The following is a 22,197-nucleotide window of genomic DNA, read 5'->3' as shown; positions in this document are numbered from 1 at the left end:
TGTGTTTTCTCTTGTAATCACATTAAGAAGCTAGGCAAATTCCTTGGCAAGTAAAATGGGGAAACTGAGACAGATGGCTGATTCAAACTGACCTTATCTTGCATCCTAACACACCTGCCTTCTTCTCCTTTGCAAGACCACTCCTAAGATCTAAAGGTTCCCAGGAGCTTTACAACTGGGGAGCGGGGACAGTTCATCCTGAGCTATCCCCCTGAGCCTGTCTCCCCTGGCCTTTCTTTTGCTTCTGCAACTCGTTTCCCAAGTCCAGGCAGCCCAGCTGGTCCATTTCTTCTGCTTCTGTGACTTTCTTTCTAAAAGGCCAAGGCAGCTCTTTGAGCAGCCCACTAGATTCTTCCTTTCCAGTGTATTTTCACTATGCTTGCTGAATAAACTTCCCGTTGCATTAGAGTTCTTGGCTCTGAATTCTCCCTTTGTCATACTCAAGAAGTGAGATTGCCCATAACAATACCATTGTAGCTGGAGAAGATGCTTGATGTAGGTGGGAAAAGGTGAAGGAATTAAGAAGTACAAACTGGTAGTTACTAAATAGTCAGGGATGTAAAGTACAGCATAGAAAATATAGTCAATGGTATTATCTCTCTCTATATAAAACCCTAAGCGACAGGTTGACAGTTTGACCAGTTGCTATGACGTGCACTGACCACCAGGGGGCAGACACTCAATGCAGGAGCTGCCCCCTGGTGGTCAGTGTGCTCCATAGGGAGAGCACCAGACACTGGGCTCACGGCTGGTGAATACAGCTGCTGCAGTGTGAGCCTCTCCTGCCTCCTCAGCAGCACTACCCAGCAGTGGCAGCAGCAAGTCCAGCAGGGCTGAGATGAGTGGAAGTGGCGCCTGGCCCAGGCTCGGGCTTCTCCCCGGCCGCCTGTTGCTTTGCACACTACTACATTCCTGGCCTGTGGGGATTGGGCAGAAACTGGTAGTCCTACATCCCCGAGGGGTCCCAGATTACAAGAGGGCGCAGGCCAGGCTGAGGGACTCCACCGGTACACGAATCCATGCACCAGGCCTCTAGTAACTATACATGGTTCCAGGTGTTTATTGCAAATACTGGGGGAAACTCTGTATAGTATATGATTGTCTAACCACTATGCTGTACAACAGAAACAAATACAAAATAATACTGAATGTAAACTGTAATTAAAAGAAAACAATCTTCTTAGAGGAAAATTTCACAGGGAGACAGAGGGTAAGAAGAAGTGAAAATAGAATTTAGGAAAGTTTAGTGTCATAATGGTAAGAACAGAGGGATTTTGAAAGTTTAGGGCAATGTATTAGTTTCTTATTGCTGCTATAACAAATTATCATAAATGTAGTTACTCAACACAAATTAGTTATCTTACAATTCAAGAGAGCAAAAGACTGAAATGGCTCTCACAGCAAAAATCAAGGTGTCTGCAGGGTTGTGTTTTATTGGTCTGTTTTTTTCCTGGAGGCCCTAAGGGGGAAAGTTTCCTAGCCTTTTCCTACTCTTAGAGGCTGCATGTGTTGCTTGCCTAATGGTCCTCTTCATCTTCAAACTAGCAATTACATTACTTTCGATTCTGATTCTGTGTTCACGTCCTCTCTCAATTTGCCTCTCCTGTTTTCATCTTTCCCTTGTAAGGACCCTTGTGATGATACTGGGCCCATCCAGATAATCCAAAATAATTTCCCTATCTCAAAATCCATATTCGCAAAGTCCTTTGCCATGTCAGATAACATTCATATAGGTTCGGGGGACTAAAATGCAGACATATTTGAGGGGCCATTATGCTGCCAACTACAGACTGTCATAAAAGCATAAGAGTATTAGTGAGCTTTTAAGATAGGAAGGGGAAGCCATGAAGAGGAAATGGAAACAAAGATGAAGATTCTCATTCAAATAATTCATCAGCATAAGGAAAAAGAAAGTAAGATGGCTGAGTAGCTATCTCAGTTCCATCTTTCTGACCAATAAAATTTCTTTTAAATTATAAACATTATTAGATATAGTTTACCAATATTTTTCTAAGGTAAAATTTCTATTAGCAAAATGCATGGATTTTACAAAATGTATAATTTTATAAATTTGGGTAAATGTATACACATAACTAACCAACACGCCAATCTAAAGAATTTTTCAATAACTCTACAATAAAATTCCCACATCCTTATGTGAGAGTCTCGTCTTCTAGTTGCTTGAATTAATTCTGATGTTCAGTTGATGTTGCTACTTTATAAAGAAATGGTCCAGTGATGTTTCTTTTATTGTTTGCTTTTGAAAATTTTTTATCAGCCAAATATACACATATGCATACATACACACACAAACATGTTTATATTACATGTTTGCAAGCCCAATTTAAAAACCATAAAACAGTGGTCCTTAACAATAACTTAGTAAATTGTTACAGTACAATTTAAATGTTTTAGTTGATTTTTTAAAGAATATTACCACTTGTAAGGAAATACTTTTAAAAAAATAAACACTTATGTGTATACATTTTAGTTATTGATTCTTATTTTCAATGGAATAAAGAAAGTTATGTTGTCATAATCTGGTGGGTATAATTACCGTAGATATTTTATCATGTCATGATTTAATAAAATTTTATGTTTAATTCTTAAATGTGCTCAAAAACACTGCTCAGAGTCCTTGGGGCAATCACAATATATGCTGCAGATGCATGAGGGGAAAAGAGAAAAGCTATTAGTGTTAAGAGTTGATGGCCATTTAAATCCTTCACACATCAGTGGAAGAATGGATTTCTTAGTACTGGAAAGCACAATGCCTACTTGCATATTATAGATTTGTGATTAAATTAAACTTCAAATCTCACTGAAAACTTGTATAATTAAAGGCTTTTGCAAAAGTGTAATCTTCATGCATTAAGTAAAACTTTGTATTTTTTTTTCCCGTTGATCTTTTAAATGACCTTATTCTAAAATGTTGCATGAATCGAGTTTTAAAATGGCAGCAAAGGAACAAGTCCCTTGAAAATCAATGCCACTGATTTCCATTCATGCAGATGCAATAAGTTTTTCACTGGTTGATGTTCTTCTTTTTAAGTAGATTAAAGTCAGACTGAAGACCAACTTCCTACCTTCTGCCCAGCCCCACTTCCCACACACGTTTCCAGGACTGCCTGAGAATATTCTTGAACAAACAACATTTGACAACATCTCATGTCAGTGATTTGTTCTTTTCTTCTAAAAATTTGAGCATTGCTATAATAAAATGAACTACATTGATGATACACTACAAATAAAAATATTTATAAGAATGTATTATAATGAGATATGTATGAAATAAAATACAATGTGAAATATTTATTGAATATAAAATAGAGATACTTAGATTTAAACATTTAAATCTATAAAGAGAAATGCCAAATTTAGATATATCCAGAATGTGAAGGGGAAATGCAGCTTAATTATCAATGTATTTCCTTAGTGTTCCTGTAAAAGGAACACCATCTGTCTCATGCAGAACTGCACTGAAGTCAGGAGACCCAAGTCTCAGTATTACCATGTTTAAGACCCTGACAAGTCAATATCTTTTAACTATTTACCACGATATCCTGGTGACCTCAAAATATGTATCTTTAGAAAAGCTGTTTATTGCCGAAACCGGTTTGGCTCAGTGGATAGAGCGTCGGCCTGCGGACTGAGGGGTCCCGGGTTCGATTCCGGTCAAGGGCATGTACCTGGGTTGCGGGCACATCCCCAGTAGGGGATGTGCAGGAGGCGGCTGATCGATGTTCCTCTCTCATCGATGTTTCTAACTCTCTATCTCTCTCCCTTCCTCTCTGTAAAAAATCAATAAAATATATTTTTTTAAAAAAAGAAAAGCTGTTTATTGAATTAATGTTTTTATTCTCTCTGCTGGGGGGTAGGGGATGTGTTCCATAGTCACCTCTCAATCAACATCTCCATTCAACTTGTCATTTTCCCCTAAGTCCTTAGGGCTTAGGCTGACCCTGATTTCTCTAGTTTAATGAATGGCATTATCACCCACCTCTTCAGCTAATCTCAGCCTATTAGATATCTCCTCATAGCTCACCCCCATCCCTGCTGTCCACTTTATACATTTGATTTATGAGCAAGTGCTATAGATTCTAATCCTATATTAACTTTCCAGCCCGTTTCTTCTTTTCTATTCCAACTAAAACTGCTTCAGGGCGGGCTTTGCTCTGAAGAGTTTACAAGAGATCTCCCTGCCTCCAATCCGGTTTCCCTCCAATTTTTTCTTCATATTGTTGTCACAACAATCTTGGAAAATAAAAACCTGGTCTCGTTACCCATCCCCCACCCCTTGCTTAGAATTCTTGACGTGCTGTCCTTAAAATTCAGAAAAAGTTTTCAAGATAAAACAAGGAATGCACTGTTAAATTCTGACTGAACTGAAGAGCAGATTGACCTAATTTTCATCATCTATGAAATGCTTAAGATCTCATTTGAGTAACATTAAGGACTATCAATCTCCCAAATTCTAGCATCACAGATGAAATTCCAGTGCCTTCTGTTCCTGGTACAGGACACTCCTGTCTTCCCACCATCACCACACACTGTCTTCATCTCTTAGACACTCAGTTTATAATACAGAAGACTGAGACCAAAAGTCTCCGGAAAATCTTATGAATGAATAATGCCCTGGGATATCATGGGAGCAGACTGCCCTGTCTGAAGGCTGACTCCAGAAGAAAACATTCACAAAGGTTTTATAGATGACCTCTGGCCACGTTCGTGCATGCCGTGTCCCTTCTACCCAATCATCTTATGTATCACAATGACTCACATGTCGCAATAAATTATTAGCATTATGAAAGAGGCGATAAAAAGGCTTTTGATGTTTGTCTTTTGAAAGTATTTTATCTTCTTGACCTATCAGATAGTACATACAATGCTATAAAGGCAGCTATCCCAGCATGTGTGTCCATATGACTCAAATCAACTCCCATCTCCGTTTGCATGGCACAGGACTGGCAAGAATCTATAGTTCAGATAGTCACCTGCACATAAGGGAAGGAAGAAGATAGAAGACCAGCACAACTAACTGAAGGGTAACACTGCCATCAGACTGGGGCCATCAGCATTTGATAATCAAAATTATTATAAACTCAGTGCTTTTCAGTTCATTATGTGTTCAGTATACATTTTTTAAAAGATAGCCAACAAAACTGGATCAATTTGAAGAACTTATAAGGAATAAGCGTAAGTTATGTAGACCCTGTATGTAACTCAGTTTCTCAACATTTTAGGATGGATACTTATTCATCATGGGGAACTGTCCTGTGCCCTGTAGTTTAGTAGCATCCCTAGCCTCTACTCCAGTGATGGTGAACCTTTTGAGCTCGGCGTGTCAGCATTTTGAAAAACCCTAACTTAACTCTGGTGCCGTGTCACATGTAGAAATTTTTTGATATTTGCAACCATAGTAAAACAAAGACTTATATTTTTTATATTTATTTTATATATTTAAATGCCATTTAACAAAGAAAAATCAACCAAAAAAATGAGTTCGTGTGTCACCTCTGACACGCGTGTCATAGGTTCACCATCACTGCTCTACTCTGCCAGTAGCTCCTTCCCCCTAGTTATGCCAGCCAAAATGAGTCTCCAGACATTGCCAGATGTCCGTTTTGAGAAAAGAAAGGTATCCAAGATTGCTCCTGGTTAAAAATCACTGATACAGACAGAATACATAATTGTTTTCAGATAAGGGACATATTATTGAACTATTTTTCAGCAGCAGAGAAGAAATACACATTGATTCTTTTCCCATAGCATGGGGGTTTTAGCACAGGTAGCTAGGTATTAATAAAAGAGAAGGAAACAAAACTGGCTATACTTAATTAGGTCAGAAGTTACAGCCTCACACACTCCAGGAGACAGCTACATTGCCCCGCCACGGGGTTAACGCCCCTCCATCTCCTGTGTAGCGAGGAAGGACTAGATTTCCAAATTCCTGGGGTACCACTGTCCCAGTAGCAGGATTATCCAGGGAAGATGTGAAGGAAATGCCTTTGCAGGGTGCATACCCAATAGAAGCCGAGATGGCTCAGAGGGAAGTAAGTGCGTGCAGGGTAGAAACCAGATGATGCAGCAGAACACTGGGGCATGTTGCAGCAGAAGCCAAGATGGTGACCATAACGGGGAGGAATCTAGCCTGGAAAAAGGGGACCCAACCCAAGTCCGTGAAGGATTGGGAAAGAGACTGTTCAGTCTGAAAGCCTGAGATAATACAAACAAAGCTTAATAAAGGCCTCTCGCTCACAACCATTCGCCTGTCGATTCATGGTCTTGTGTGCTCATGTGTTTTCTTTATGTAGCAGCCGTGCGGGTCAACCAACCACTCAGCTCCAAGTGTGGGCCTGGCAGCTGTGTGGACACGGCAGCCATGTGGATCTGAGCACAAGCCTGGGTATAGCAGCACAGCGCCAGCCGAAACACAGCCAGGAACAGAGACTAAGCTATCCAGATGGGGACAGAGACTGAACTGGACTGAGTGTTGGCATGGACTGAACTGATGGCACAGAATTTCTGGACCCTGGTCCTTCTTCTGAGCTTGATGAAGAGTAGGCTGGGCTACTTCCACAGTGAGATGGACCTGAACCACCTGGCCATGGGTGAGACACAGACACAGAGAACCTGGGGACAGCACTTTGTGCTTACTCCAGCTTCAGTAAGTCTTACCACTACACCTCATCCTTCCATGCGTGGGCCCTGAAATGCATTTCTCCTGACACTGCAAGAACCCCAATTCATACCGGCCACATCAGTATTCTTTATATTTTTAATTAAAAATAAAAATTATGAATAATACAGGGTGGTATTCTTAACTCAGTGAACACACATTTTCTATTGTCTCCTTGAGTAGGAATATTTCAATAGAAAGTTTTTTCTATTGTTTAGCCCTTCACGGTAATCAAAGAAAGGTATAATATAAAGGTATTAGTTGAACATCAAAGGCTAATGATAAAAAGTATAAATAGAAATACAAGATGACTTTTCCATGAGGCAAAAAGAAATGGAGACCAAGGGGGAAAGCATTACAGGAAAATTCAGATTTGTTCTACTCTATTCTATTCATTTAAGTAAGCATTATACTTCTACTTATGAGCCAAGAAGTGTCTAAGTTGTTTATAAATACTAAATCACATAATCCTCTTCAAACTCAATGAGCCTAGTGTTATTAATATTCCTATTGTGCAGCTGTGGGAAAGAAGGCTCATAGAGATGAAGTTGCTCAAACAAGTTGATTGACAGGATCAGAGTCTGAACCAGGTAGTCTGGCTGTAGGGTCAGTGTACTTGATGTCTATACTTTAAGAATGTACACTAATCCAAATTGTGGGCTCAAGGAAAACTAGTTCTCTACTCAGAACACTTACGATACAAAAATTTGTGTGTTTTCCACACCAAACAATTCTCCTGTTCTCTGTGGATACTTCCTGGGTGTCCTGCATTTAATCCAATTCTGACTCTATCTATCTGGAGTTAGCACAGACCCCACAGGTTAAAGGTTCAGTCACAGGACTGCTCCCTACCCCCACTTTAGATGCCAATCACAAGTAGTGAGTCCCCAAGTTATCCACACTTCTATCTGATTTGGCTACAAATTGGGGATGCCCATGACCCCTTCCTCAGATTCCATAATTTGCTATAATGGCTCACAGGACTCGGGGAGACACTGCTTACTAGTCCTGGTTTATATAAAGAATGTTAAGGATACAGAGGAACAGCCAGAGAAGGGGCACCAGGGGGCAGGTCCAGTAGGAACTGGGTGCGCTACCCTCCGGGCACATGGATGCATTCACCAACCCGGAAGCTCTCTAAATCCCTTCATATGGGTTTTTTTTATGAAGACCCCATTATGTAGGCATGACTGATTAAGACTCAGGGGTCCTCAAACTTTTTAAACAGGGGGCCAGTTCACTGTCCCTCAGACCGTTGGAGGGCCGGACTATAGTTTAAAAAAAAAAAACTATGAACAAATTCCTATGCACACTGCACATATCTTATTTTGAAGTAAAAAAACAAAACGGGAACAAATACAATATTTGTATTTGCATGTGGCCCACGGGCCATAGTTTGAGGACCCCTGGATTAAGTCATTGGCCATTGATGATTAACTCAATCTTCAGCCCCTCTCCCTCCCTGGGAGAGACTGGAGGGTGGGGCTGTAAGTTCCATCCATGTGATGGCATGGTTGGCTCTTCTAGGAACCACCCCATCCTGAAGCTATCAAAAGCACTAGCCACCAGTCATCTCATTAACACAAACTCTTTTCTGGTGAAAAGGGGCTTATTATGAATAACAAAAGATGTTCCTCTCACCCCTATCACTCAGGAAATTACCAGTGTTTCATGCCAGGAACTGGGGGCAAAGACCAAATATACACTGAGTGGCCAAATTATTATGACCGCCCCATCAGTACTTCGTTGGGCCACCTTTTGCCTTCAATTCTGCAGCAATTCTTCTTGGCATTGACTCCACGAGATGCTGAAAGGTGATGCGAGGAATCTGACACCATGACTGATGAATAGCACTGTCCAGTTCTGTGAGATTTGATGGGTGTGGAACCAGCTGCCTGATGGCTCTTTTAACTTCGTCCCACAAATGTTCAATTGGATTGAGATCTGGGGATTGTGGGAGCCACCTAAGCAAGGTAAAGTCTCCCTCATGTTCTTGAAACCACTCTTGCACAATACAAGCACCGTGGCATGGCACATTGTCTTGTTGGAAGAAGCCATCTCCATTGGGATACGCTAACAACATGATAGGATGAACTTGATCAGCAACCATACTTAGGTATGTTGTGCTATTCAGACGTTGTTCCACACGAATTAAAGGGCCCAAATCATGCCAGGAAAATATGCCCCAAACCATAACACTGCCCCCACCAGCTTGAAGGGTTGTACTCATGCATGTGGGGTGCATGCTTTCATGCTGTTTCCGCCAAATTCTTACTCTGCCATCTGCGTGATGCAACTGGAAGCGTGATTCATCGGACCACATGACTTTTTTCCAATGCTTGACTGTCCAATCCTTGTGTTCCTATGTGAATTGGAGACGTTTTATCTTGGTAACTGCAGACAGCAAAGGTGTTGGAACAGGCCTTTGGCTGTTTTGCTGATACTCGCTCCATGGCTCCCAGTGCCAACAATCATCCCATGTTCAAAGGCTGTTAAATTGCATTGTTTACCCATATCTTCAGAAAAAAATCACTTCTATTGTCGTGGTAAACAACTTGCTTCCCTATTTATAATGGTCTGTCCCTCTAGCAACTTCAGCGAAATTATAGCTAATTTGCCTACAAAGGTCAGGTGGTCATAATAATCTGGCCACTAAGTGTATATATTTTTTGTTATGTAACAATATCACATCTGAACACTATCTTCAGCTCCTGTATTTAACCCTCCCACTCCAAACCTTTGGAAGTCTATCTGTGTTTCCTGCCGGTCCTAGATCAGGTGACCCCTAGAGGTAATAAAAGAAACCTCCACAGAGGTGGGTCTGGGGGTCCTGGTGGGAACCAGAGTTCAGATCACAACTCTTGCCTACGCATGTGGAGTATCAAGGCTTAGAGACATGGAGAAGTGGCTAAATACCTGATGATATTCTATTTTTTCTTTGTTTGTAAATCATTTATGTATTTGAAAGAAAAGTTGCCATTTAAAAGTTTACATCTGTTTTCCAACATATTCAACTGACATCTCAGTGGGTTTGCCAAGGATAAGAAAAGGTGCCCATCTGGGGAGAGTGAATGGTCACGTATCAGATCCTGAACAGCTAGAGTTGCAACAGGGATGCATGCTGCTACCAGCGCTCTCAAGAAACTAGGGACCTGCAGGAGAGCTCTCCTCAGCCTAGCAGCTGCTGCTGCCCATCAAAACCTACAGATGCAAGACAGACTGCTCTCATCACAGCAGGAAGACAGAGGAGTGGGGAAGGCAGCTGAGACCAGATATCTACAAAGACAGCTACTGCTTGAAGCTGCCGGACCCCTATGTTACTCAGACAATAGAGACCACAAGGCACTGTCTTTATTTGGATGCTAGCAAATCTCACCAACCTTGGGCCAAGCCAGGAGCATCCACACCTGCCCTCCACCAATCGCAAGCACTTCTGCTACCACACATGGGAGCCGAAGATGACTCAAAATGCTTACATACTTTATAGTAAAGAAAACCACAAAGGCCTGGCCGGCGTGACTCAGTGGTTGAGCATAGACCCATGAACCAGGAGGTCACAGTTCGATTCCCAGTCAGGGCACATGCCCAGATTGCAGGCTTGACCCCAGTATAGGGCATGCAGGAGCCAGCTGTTCAATGAGTTTTTTCTCATTATTGATGTGTATGTATGTATGCATATATGTGTATATATATATCTATATATATGTGTGTGTATGTGTGTGTGTGTGTGTATATATATATATATATACCTTCCTTTCTGAAATCAATAAAACTATATTTTTTTAAAAAGAAAACCACAAAGGAAGTGATCATTCAGATTAAATGTAATTCAATGAATCTGTTGAAAATCCTTACCTCAAAAGTAATTTTAAGGTAATGTCTGCCCAACCCATATACTCACCTAGATGAGTACATTTTTATCTCAATTATTAATAATTAATTCCCTGTTCATTTTACTGACATTCTCCAAATGGGAAAGAAAATTCATTTAATTATAACTCAATTCTCACTGTATTGCTGAAGCTAAGAATGTTACATATTTTATAAGTTTGGTTTTACGTTTGAATGGTCCAATTCAAGAAAAAATAGTACGAACATTTAGAAATGTTATATATAGTTATTTTAGATAACATTACAGTATAGTAATCATGAAAGAAAGAGTTTCTATATCACTTTTATGAATAAAAGTATATAAAATTACCTACTAGCACTTGACCCTGGGAAATGTATACTTATCAAATTATAGAGGACAGAAAAATAGACTGGGACCAAGGCTTAGTCTGAACTAAGAATTGTTAAAGCAGCAGAGGTCTATTATGTTTTCCTCACTCATACATTTATTCATTCATTCAACAAATGGCTGTACTACCATATGCAAGACACTGTATGTCTAAATTGCTTTTGGGAAAACTATACATGAACTTTAGTCCTAAATTAAATATGGTCTCATGCTATGAGTACTATTAACCCATACAGTTATTTAACTGTTCTTTCAGTTATGCATAATTATTACCTGCAGATAATTCAGTTGTAAAATCTCAATACTTAACCTTGAGACCTAAAAAATTATCCCCAATTAAACAGATAATTAGAAAGTCAAAAAATTTCATTATTTTGTTTTACTGATAACCCTGAAAGAGTTAATATTATGTTAAACTAGAGGCCTGGTGCACAAAATTCGTGCACAGGTGGGATCCCTAGGACTGGCCAGTGATCAGGGCCAATCGGGGCCTTCCGGCTGCAAGCCGGGGCCTTCCTTCTAGCTGTTAGCCAGGGCCTCCCTTCCACGGCTGCTGGCTGGGGCCTCCCTTCGTTCTGCACCACCCCCTGGTGCTTAGCACACATCATAGCAAGCAGCATAACTCCCAGTCTCCAGTTGAACTCCAGTGAGGACACTGTGCATATTAGCCTTTTATATATATAGATAATAAGTACATGACATGTGTCAATCATATATATATATATATATATATATATATATATATATATAATCAATGCAGGATATAAACTCTGTCAGGGTTAGAAAAACAAAATAATTCTCATTACTAATGAATATATTTTTCAGATAAAATTAAGGACATTTTTAGAATTCTCAACTATTTTCTATCATTTTTATTCCAAAGAGGATAAAACAAAATGAAAAATGTTTATGAATTTTTTTCAATATCAGCATTCCAGCCATTTGGGATGGCAGTCTTACTGAAGATTAGGTGTTAATTTGTTAATTTCAACAAAAAGGTAAGGCAAAGTCATGCAGCTGTCAGTGGAAAAGGTGGCTGTACTATAATGCAATAGAACAAATTAGCACTCTTAAGCAAGGTTGTTTAGAGAAGAGAGTTCCAGGCATTTGTAAGAAAAGGGCATATTGTTGAACAAGAAGGGAAAGCCAGCAGAAAATGAAAACTAGAATGGCTCACATTTTGCTTGGGAATTGATCCTTTGTAGGATATGCAGAAGCCCAGCTTGGTTTGCTGGTAGCATTTAAACTTAACCAGGTTCCTTTTATTGTTTTAAGAAAATTATAAAACTTTATTGATAGACAAAAGACCTAAATAAATGAAGCTATATCCCATGTTCACAGATGGAAGTACCCCGTAATATTATTTTTTTAACATATTTTTGTTGATTTCAGAGAGGAAGGGAGGGGAAAAGAGAGATAGAAGCATCAATGATGAGAGAGAACCACCGATTGGTTGCCTCCTGCATACCCCCTACTGGTGATTGAGCTGGCAACCAGGGCATGTGCCCTTGAATGGAGTTGAACCCAGGACTCTTCAGTCTGCAGGCTGATGCTCTATCCACTGAGCCAAACCAACCAGGGCATCCCATATTATTTTTTTAAATCCCAATTTATTATATAATTCAATGCAATTTCAATGAAAAACCCAACTTGGCTATATCTTATATAGGCTATTTACAAGATAATTTTAAAATATGATAGGAAAAAAACAAAAATAGTTAAGACAATTTTAACGGAGGAGGAAGAGGTATTTCTTATATCACATGTAAAAGGTTTTACTAAGGCTATCATAATTAAAATGGTATGATTTTAACACAGAGATATAAATAGCTCTAATGGAATGGAACAGAGTTCAGAAATAGACCCAAACATAATTTAAAAGAGAAAAATAGCCCTGGCCAGTGTGGCTTAGTTGGTTGAGCATTGTCCCATGCACCAAGAGGTTGCCAGTTTGATTCCCAGTCAGGGCACATGCAAGGGTTGTGGGCTTGATCCCCACAAGGGGACATGCAGGAGGCAGCCAATGGATGGTTCTCTCTCATCAATGTTTCTATCTCTCCCTCTCCCATCCGCTCTTCTCTAAAATCAATAAAAACATTTTTAAATAGAAAGAAATAGACCAAAACACCTATAATAACTTGGTATATGATAGCAGTGGTATCACAGATCTCTAGGGGGAAAAATAAAGAACAATTCAATAAATGGTGCTAGAATTAATCACTATGGAAAAATAAAATTAGCTTCCTACCTTGTGCTATATACAAAGAACAGGCTTCAACGTGATTTTTTTTTAATTTTTAAAGCTCTTACAAATAAAATATTGGGGAACAGTTTTGTCACTGGAGTAGGGCAGGATTTCTTATGAAAGACCCCAAAAGCGCAATACTATAAAGGATAAATCTGACCAAGTTTCTTTTTAAAAGTTTAACATGTTGACATCCACAGCATTGAGTGACAGAACCTCAGTGAGCATTTTCTTTGTACTCCTGATGATAGTCTTTTCTTTTCACTCTATTTCATTAGTTTGCTAGAGAGAAAAGAAGCATGCTGGGCCTTTTAGGGCAAGTATGTAAGAATATGGTCTGTTCCCAGGCACAGTATGCTTTTTATAGGATGGCATAAACAGGTCCTTCTGTCCATGGAGTGGAACAAGAGGAAGAGCTCCTGTGCATAATGTATTGCTTTGGCACGTGCTCCCAACAGTGACTATATCACTGCTACCCAGGAGACACATGATTAGTTTCTTTACATTTCTGTTATACTTCGGATCATTAAGCAATTCAGTCAGCATTTCCCTGAGCAACAGAATATCATGTGAGCGTGTGAGTTCAGTTTATGTGAACATGTGAACATATGAATGACTCATTAAAAGGGCAATTCAAAAGCTAGCTTTAAACACTGCTGAATGTTCTATTGAGTAAAGATAGGCATTTATTTAATTGAGAATGAGACACGTGTCAGTAGCAGTGTGGTGTGGTGCAGGATTCGTCGTCACTATGTTAGCTGTGTGATCTTTTGGGAAACAACGTATTTAATTGCAAATCACTGCAACTTGGCAGTCCCTGCATTTCACTCAATCTGACTTTTCACTAGGACCACAATGATAACTGAGAGAATAGTAAATCCTCTCTAGACAAGAAAAAATGACCCTCATATAAAAGTTTACATAAGGAACACAAGTGGTAAGATTTCTACCCTAACATGTCCTGACAGCGCTCTCAAATTCTGAGAATGCTAGAAAGATGCTTCGCGAAAAGTGGAAAAGGCAGCTAGGATTAGTACAACCTTTATTCGAATAGGCACTGTGTCAGATGCTCTGTGTATGCGAACACTGCAATTCCTGCAATATTCCTGGAAAGTAAGCATTTTTATTCCCACAGTGAGGATAGAAAAACTGAGTCTAGAAGATCAGTAACAACAAGTTTATAATTCAAATGTGAACCTGCCTCACTTGAAAGCTTTTCACATCCCCATGCTGTCTCTCATTGGATTAGAATAAGTTGGTGTGTTGTGTCTTTAAAAAGTCTTTAAAATCCATAGAGTTTCTAGACCCTGAAGAGGACTCCTCTTTTCTTACTAATTACTATATTGCCCTTAAAAGTCAGCTCTCTCATTTAACAGCCAGTAATCAGATTATAAGCCTTCATGTTTATGAGCCACATATACTGTGGATGAAAAGGGGCTACATGCTAACCTGACTAGCTGAGGGAAGGCCTGCATGGCAGCCTTGCAAACTCAGAGACCTAAAGTAACCACAAAGGAGGGTCTGAAATTAATGCTGTTAACTAAAAGCAGCTTATGGTGTGTAGTCATGTCCTAGGCCAGTGGTCGGCAAACCGGGGCTCACAAGCCACATGTGGCTCTTTAGTCCCTTGAGAGTGGCTCTTCCACAAAATACCACGTGCGGGCACACATGTACAGTGTGATTGAAATTTCGTGACCCATGCGCAGAAGTTGGTTTTCGGCCTGGGCGAGTCTATTTTGAAGAAGTAACGTTAGAAGAAGTGGGGGGTGTCAGTCTGTCGGGAGACGGGAGACGCGGCACAGGTGGGCCACAGGATACGCAGTGCGGGGGAGGCACACGTGATTCATGCACGAGTTGAGTGAGCCAGTCAGTCAGCAGTCTCATTGTGCAGTGGTTAGTGCTAGTTGCGTCCACAAATCGCGCGCAGGTGACAAAAGTACCTACTCAAAGCATAATGTTACCTGTATTTTTCCAACCAGCTGCAAATCCTACAGGTATTTTTGTCATCAACTTAAGAATTGTAATTCTTTTGTGTTGATGGCTTATTATTATGAAATGAAACATTTTTTTAGGTGCCCTGTTTGAGATGGCTACAAAGAAGCAGCAAAAAAAAATGGAAGACGAAAACCGTGATTTTAAAGTTGAATTTAAAGTTGAATGTACCTACCTATATAGTTTAAGTTTAAAAAATTTGGCTCTCAAAAGAAATTTCAATCGTTGTACTGTTGATATTTGGCTCTGTTGACTAATGAGTTTGCCGACCACTGTCCTAGGCCCATATCTTCCCTGACAAAGGTCAATTTTTACCCTGACTAAGCCTGTCTATTGTCTTTTGCATCTGTGAAAACATTCCTTTATCCAGACCCCACAGGGCACAACCAGGGCGGAGACCATAAATCCTCTCATTGTTTTATCATGTTAATTGTTGACTGTTAACTATCCTGCACCCACCTAAGTAAAAGAAGTGTCTATCATTTTACTCTACCTAATGCCAGAAGTTTCTCTGCTTTGCTTTCTCCTGTCTCCCTAATCTATCACCAATGGATTTCATGTAACCCACTTATGTCTCCTCTTTTGATTGTAATGTATAAAATAAGGTGCAAAAGTGCCATTCTCTGGAGCATTATTTCAATCCCTTGAGATTCTGTTTCCTGGCATTTGTCGACAGTTTGGCTCAAATAAACTCACAAAATTCTTCCCAGGTTTGAATGCTTCTTACGTTAACATTACCATAGGGAGCCATTAGGGTCTAGAAATAGTTTATTAAAGAGCCCACTGCACTGTACAAGATGTTAGGCCTTGGAAGATAGAGCTCCTAGTCTCATAAGGTTAACCATTTAAGAAAATACATAGACTTGAATTTGTATCTCTCACCTTGCATTACAATCAATCACAGGATCATAACATAACAATAATACTGGTTTCTTTAGAAAGGAAAAACTGGCCTAGACAGAAACCAGGTGCCCAAGAGAAGACTTCCTACATATGACGTCAAAGCTTGAAACCATGAAAGAGAAAGACTGAATGCTTTGACTCTGTACCAGCTAAAAATATCTGTATGACAAACCCACCATAAAATTACATGACACAAGCAAATTCAGAAAAGATATTTATAACTTACATAGGCAAATGGTTAAAAAAAAAAAGAATATAGGGCAAAGGACATAAAGAGTTATTTTAAAAAGTAAATCTGAAATGCCAATAAACCCACAAAACTGTGTCTTACTGGAACAGCAGGCAAAGACACGGGAGTGAAACCAGTGGCATGGGCTTATGCTCCTTGGACTGACACATAGACACAGTATCACCCAGTATGGATGGACTATGAAGATGCTCTGAGCCACTCTCACTGCCTTTATTGATGTTACTATTGCCATTTTTAAAAAGCCATATTGGAGAGTCCACCTCACTGGCAAGGCATTTTTTGTAGCCCCTGAAAATCTTGACCCTATTGTGTCCTGCAGAGTAAATCCCAAAAGGGGAAGAAATTGAGGGGTGAGTTTATCTTTCTCTTTGCTAATCACCTCTCAAACTACCATGTGTTCCTTTCTGAAATCTACATGCGGACAGAGATATGGAAGAGGGGGGGATACATAATGATACCTACATATTTTCATAATTCAGAAGAGCCTTCTGTCCTTTTCTCGTGCATACTATTGCAGGCATCACGTGAGTCAACATTGTTTGAATTATCCATTATAAACCACCTTGAATACTGACTCTAACAACTTTATGGAAGTTACTTTTATTTGTTTTCTGTACAACAGAAACCCTTGTTACTAGTTACCTTCACTGACATCACGCAACTGCTGCAGTTTCAAACACTGTCCACATATCTTGAAGTATTTCTACTTTTCTGCTCTGAAAAGCACAGTTGTACTTAGCATAGTGTGGGGGTCACACAATTTGATGAAGTACTCACTATATTATGATCACTTCAGCCAGAGGGGGCAAAGCCTTCTGTCAATTTATCTGCTACCCAAATGTTCAAAGTTGTAATTAATTAGGAGGAAAGAATGTAGAGGAAATATATTTCCAAGATAAATCTAGTCATGGAGTAGTTCAGCATGTCATAATTTTCCCATTTCTATAGCAACTGCCAAATTCATGTCTGCCTACAAATTTAGGAAAAGAAATCATAGAGGGGCTAAAAAAAAATCTGTCAGTGAGCTAAAAAGAACATCTGACATTTCCACATTTGTTGTAATGTGTCAAAAAGCTTCTACGATACTGTTCGAATCAGAATGTCGAAACGCTCCTGAGTCTCTGTTGCATTCCCCTATCTCCTGAGTGACCTGGGGGAATACAGAGTGTGGGTGATGCTGCCCTCGCTTGCCCAGGGCTCACCTTAAGTTCACGGTCAGTCATAGAACCAGGGCACTTTATATCTAGAAGGCAAAACTCTAATTGTTCAACCACCAGTCTTCCAACATTATTAACTTAAACAACACATACGCTGGTGCTCAGGAGTCGAACCCTGGAAATCAGTCCAATCTCTTGCCTCACTCCTTATGTCCAGTCTATCTGTAGGCCCTGTCATGATGTCTCCTAACAAAACCTACATACAACCACTTATCACTACCTTCATTCCACATAGCCCCTTTCAAGCCACCAACACATCTTGCCTCAATTATTACAACATTAACTGGAGTCATCACTTCCACCCCCACCCCCAGACAAGCCATTTAAAAACTGTTTTAAAAGCAAAAATTGGATCATGTCACCCCCCATGCCTAAAACCATGCAAAGATGGCCCCTGTCAGTTTCCCGGAACGCGATTCCCCTCTTCTTTCCTCATGATGGACTAGACACTTGAGCCTCTTTGCTAGTCTTTAAATCAGCCCAGCTTATTCCCAACTGAGCACTTTCGTGCTTTATTTTCCTCTGCTTAGAACACATTCTTCCTAAATATTCATGTGACTAACTTACTCTCATCATTGAGGTCTCAGCTCATATTTATGTCCCTTTAAAGAGACCTTCTCTCATTATCCCAGTTAAATAGTCCTCACCACTCCCTCACCCATCATTTGCTCTCTCATTACTCTGTTTCATTTTCTCAGAGCACTTAGCACTACTTAATTTACCTTATTTGTTTGCTTATTTATTTAACTATTTATTGCTGGTCTCCCTCACACTGGAATGAAACCCAAGGTGGAGGCCTCTTTTGTTTCTGTTTCTGTTTTTGTTTTCTTTTTCATGGCTGTATTTCATGGCTACAACATGCCTGGGGTACACTACGTGCTCAAGAAAGAAATATTGATGAAATAAATTATGCCCTTAATTTGACACATGAGAAATCAGACTCATGGAGCTTATGAAAATTGACTCAAGTTTTGCTAATAACTAGGCATAGAAAGGAAATCCAGACCCTCTGACTCATGTCCCAATGGTCATGTAGCCAACCAGACCACCTTTTTTATTGCTTGACTCATATTAGTATTCATTGTTGTTAGAAAATTGAAGAGATACAGAAGCTGTCCAGAAAGACAAGAGGGAAATGGAAAAATGTAGCCTTAAGCCAAACATCCCTGAATTTTTGACCATCAGTTACAAAGAAGAGTCTTACTCGAGGCTCACTCAAGTTTGCCTCAGCAAGAGGTGACTCTTTCTACTGGCACATTGTTGAGAATGAGAATGTCAATAGACAAGGTGGCAAACAGTATACATCCTTTTATAAAGCTCAGGAATGGGATGTAATCAACATCTATTATGATTTTCTGTCCAACACCCCTCATTCAACTGGAGAAGTGCCCATTCTTTTTCCCGTGTGACTCAGGTAGGACTGTCAATCACTATGCCTTGTATGCCCTCCGGCAAAAAAGCATGAACTCTGATCCAGAGTTAACCCATTATGCTTTCTCATCTTTCAGTCAACAGTTATTACCCTCATGGGTAGGGATTTGACCAAACAGGGCCAAATAGATGACTCGCGACATTTTGAAAAATTCTAGAGGAGAGTGCCTCTGTATATTTTTCCTGAAATCAATAAGTTTATGAGCCTGGAGCCTCCTTCAACTATCAAGGAGAAAGCCTCAAGAATGAAGACAAGAACATAAGAGCAGAGCTTAATGATGCAGGGTCTGAACCCCTGGACACCAAAGTCCCTAAACCAGTGATGGTGAACCTTTTGAGCTCGGCGTGTCAGTATTTTGAAAAACCCTAACTTAACTCTGGTGCCGTGTCACATATAAAAATTTTTTGATATTTGCAAACATAGTAAAACAAAGACTTATATTTTTGATATTTATTTTATGTATTTAAATGCCATTTAACAAAGAAAAATCAACCAAAAAAATGAGTTTGCGTGTCATAGGTTCGCCATCACTCAAATCTATCCATCTATCCCTAAACTCAAATCTATCCATCTTGGACTTACCAAGTGTGTAAATAGGAACATACATTTCTCCCCTAATCTATGCTTTAGTTTCTGTTACTTAAAATATTTCCATCATGCATGTGGTTTTCTAAATAGGATGACACAGTACATTAAATAAGGGAATGCTTTGGAACGTTAAAATGTTTATTATCTCAGTGAAATTCTATCTAGTATCATTTGTCGTCATGCAACATGTCTTCAGTCCTTGGCACTTGTTTACAGGTGGTTTTATTCAATTCGATTTATTGACTGACTGTTTGACTTTGGTACTTATTCATTGGAAATTCCCAGGCTGAAATCAACTAAGATAAATTAGAAATATCTGCTCAATCATTTTATTTACAAGGATCATATATTAAAATTTACTGACCACTACAAAAAAAAGCAAGAAATAAAAAAATCATGCTCTCTCTCTATATGGTTTCTGTTCTAAATATTCTCTTCAAAAATATATTTTCATGGTTGTATGACTCAGTAAAGGTGATCTTCAATTTAATTCTAATAGACAAAACTCAATTCCATTGGGAAAGAAAATTGTAAATCCTGATGATAAATCTCCCAGAAGAGTTTACTTATTCAACACTTCCAGGCAACCAGTGTTCTGCCCTCAATTTTATTTTATTGTTTTTGAAATGATTAATATACCGACACTGACTAATTTCTTTTTCAGAATTGGATTGCAATGTTATTGATGGATTTAGAAATGGAACTTGAAGATATATTATCATAACTATAGAGCTTAAAACATTAAGCCAATGAGGCAAAGAAAGAAAACATGTAAGTAAATCCAAAGCTCAACTTCAAAATAAGAATTGTGTATGACTATTTTGACAACAGATGACAAATTCTTATTGGGAGTGGTGCTTGGGCATTTATAAAAGTCTCATCCAACTGGAAAAGTAGAGGAGATAGAAACTACAACCAGATCCTCTTTCATGAGTTCTCAATTTTCCAAACAAATTGGGTGTAAGGCAAATGATGGGAGCAATGTTCCCTCTAGTAAAAGACTGAGTTTAAATGGACTTCCTGATACAATTCCAAAGATAAAGTGTGTACCATTGAGACATAGAGAGACCCCAGTGCCTTGGGGTCTAAAAGTATTCTTGAGCTCTCTGGCCATAAGGCAAGTGATATTTCAAGGCATAGTCAAGATTACATTAGAAATTTTCCTAAAGTGAAGATAACATTAGGAGCTGAGATGACTTATGTCTCTTTGGAGATGTTCACAAGATTTTTATATGATGGGTGGAGGGGATACACAGTTTTTCATTGAAGTGAATGGGCAGTCAAGGGTGTATTTTCCCTCAGCATCAGACAATACATTATGGAAAGTGAGAACAATGTAATTAATAATGATATTAGGAATCCATCACAGTTGTCTCACCTGTGCCCCTTTGTCCCAGTAGACAGGCTATTAGAGCAGAGAAGCAAGGACACACACACTATTAAGAACAGGTACTTGAAAGAATACTCTGCCACCGTAAATTCAACCCAGGGCTTCCCTCCCTCCCCCCAAATCCTTAGTTTTAATCAAACAGAAAGCCTTCAAGAAACAAGGTTATCTCATGGTTCCGACACCAGATCATGGTCAAAAAGCAGAACTCAAAGGGCTAGTACTCTACAACCAAAATGCAGATTACTTCTGGTTCTCAATTTGTTTTTTCATCTATAAAATAAGAAAGTTGATTAAATGATTTTTATTTTTTATTTTTTTAAAATGTATTTTAGCCCTGACCGGTTTGGCTCAGTGGATAGAGTGTCGGCCTGCGGACTGAAGGGTCCCGGGTTCGATTCCAGTCAAGGGCATGTGCTTTGGTTGCGGGCATATCCCCAGTGGGGGGTGTGCAGGAGGCAGCTGATGTTCCTCTCTCATTGATGCTTCTAACTCTCTAGTCTATCCCTCTCCCTTTCTCGCTGTAAAAAAATCAATAAAATATATTTTAAAAAAATAAATAAATAAAAATAAAATGTATTTTATTGATTTTTTACAGAGAGTAAGGGAAAGGGATAGAGAGTTAGAAACATCGATGAGAGAGAAACATCGATCAGCTGCCTCCTGCACACTCCCTACTGGGGATGTGCCCACAAACCAAGGTATATGCCCTTGACCAGAATCAAACCCGGGACCCTTCAGTCCACAGGCCGACGCTCTATCCACTGAGCCAAACCAGTCAGGACTGATTTTTAATTGAATTTACTGGGCCTAATCCAACCATACAGGCTTCAAGTGTACAGCTCTGGGACACATCACCCGCACACTGCAGCGTGCACTCATCACCCAAAGTCGTCTCTTTCCGCCACCATTTGTCCCCCCTTTGCCCTCTTCCACCTCCTTTTTCTCTGGTCATCACCATACTGTTGTCCTTATCTATGGTTGTTTTATCTTCTTCTTAATATTCTTTAGGTCCTAAAAGTGGTCTGATTCTATATACAGGCACTATGGACCATATAATAAGTAGAACACAGATATTTTGCTCTATAACTTAATTTAGCCATACAAACGTGCAAGCAAACAAAATAATCTAACAGAAGATAATAAGAGGGTTCAAAACTAAAAGAACTTATTTGTTCTTTTTCTCTTTTTTTTTTTTAGCTTTAGACTCTGACAGTAGGGTAGAGGGGTTCTCTCTCTCTCTCTCTCTCTCTCTCTCTCCATG

Source organism: Myotis yumanensis, unplaced genomic scaffold (genome assembly GCF_028538775.1).
Source record: "Myotis yumanensis isolate MYYU_CA2020_CCGP unplaced genomic scaffold, mMyoYum1.0.hap1 SCAF_18, whole genome shotgun sequence".
Classification (NCBI taxonomy): domain Eukaryota; kingdom Metazoa; phylum Chordata; class Mammalia; order Chiroptera; family Vespertilionidae; genus Myotis; species Myotis yumanensis.
This window is presented reverse-complemented; position numbering follows the sequence as displayed.